This window comes from Saccopteryx leptura, chromosome 2, assembly GCF_036850995.1.
Source record: "Saccopteryx leptura isolate mSacLep1 chromosome 2, mSacLep1_pri_phased_curated, whole genome shotgun sequence".
Classification (NCBI taxonomy): Eukaryota; Metazoa; Chordata; class Mammalia; order Chiroptera; family Emballonuridae; genus Saccopteryx; species Saccopteryx leptura.
Window position 1 is genome coordinate 127,021,434 of NC_089504.1, and position 1,522 is coordinate 127,022,955.

The window sequence follows — 1,522 nt, forward strand, 5'->3', positions numbered from 1 at the left end:
ACACTGGACTGCCAAGACCTGTGCACCCAGAGGCCTCCCTAGGTGGGGATCCAGCAGCTGGCCTAGTGAGAGCTGAGCACAGAGGAATAGGACAGAGTCCTTCATGGTTCAGGCGCCCACCCGGTCAGCAGTGTCCCCAGTGGGCATCAGACCTGCCACTGCCCCTGCCATCTCCTCCTGAGCCTCAGAGCCCGGCTCCATGCCACTGCCCATGCCCACCCCTCCACCCCTTCTGCCCGCAGCACCTGTCTTGCAGACCTCTGCTTTCCCAGAAGACTTTGGGGCCAGGCCATGCCAGCAGCAGAGGCTGAAGCAAACTTCTTTTTGCTCATCATAATTTTAATTTCCAAAATTAAACATGGTTCTTGGATTTTTATTTTTTCACAGGAGCACATTTTTGTTTCATAAGCATTTTTTATTTTTATTTTTGATGATACTCACTTTTTTGTTTCTTCTATTTCATTGGTTGGTTTTATTTGTTCCTGTTTGCATTTGTCTAAGTCTCCCAGGCTATCTTTTTTAAATGTCTAGCGATTGCTGGCCATCTCTTAATATGTTCAGACCTGAAGCTTACTGGAAGAAGCGCATTGGTGTGTGTTAGTGGGGAGATTATGAGCCTGGCTGTCTGGGATTCTGGGATCAAGGCAAGAAAATCAGCCTGCGTGCTGGTCCTACATTTCAATATGTAGGTTTTTTACACAATTCTACTATTCTTAGCTCCTATACTCACCCTTACTTTATCCTGAATCTTTTATCTCTGAATCCCAGGGCTCCTTGGCTCAGTTTCTCCAGACTGAGTCTGTTGCTATCTAGATAGATATCAGTAGGGTAGTTTTTCAAATGATCAGGGAAATGCCAGAGACCTGAGAGGTTTAACCAATTGGTATATGGATTTTCAACCAATCATGTTGCCAATCACACCTCACTCCATGTTGTGGACAGTCTGGAAGGCAAATTAGATCAATTCTTATAAATACCCCGTCTCCCGCAAGCGCTGGATTTCTGTTTCTTCTAGCCTGCTAAGTCTAGTAAATCTCCATCAGTTTGTTGTGTAAACATTTTTTGAAATCGTTCATCCACTATGTCTCAAGTTCTCTTTGTCCTCATGGAGAATAGCTTTTTCATTTCTCACTGATATTTTAATAAAGTTTTTGGAGGAAAAGCTGATGGATAAGGACAAACTGTCAAGTTTAACTAGAAGGACTCAGTAGTTAGCTGTTGACATTTGTAAAACATCAAACAACATCATAAGTGTACATATAGTCAGAGCAATATGTAAAGCCATGTATCATTTGTAGTATTAGAATATCTTTATTTCTCAATCTTCAATGTATAAACAGAATTTAAATCACCTAGTAACTATCATCCTAACCCAGTGAAACCACCTTAGACCAGGACACTACAATCTGTCACCTGAATTGAAACAAATGTAGCAAATGACTGACACTGAACTGGATTTACCCTCATTCCTGAAATCTGCCCAGCACCTTGACTTCAACCCCACCCTAGGCATTTGGTGGAG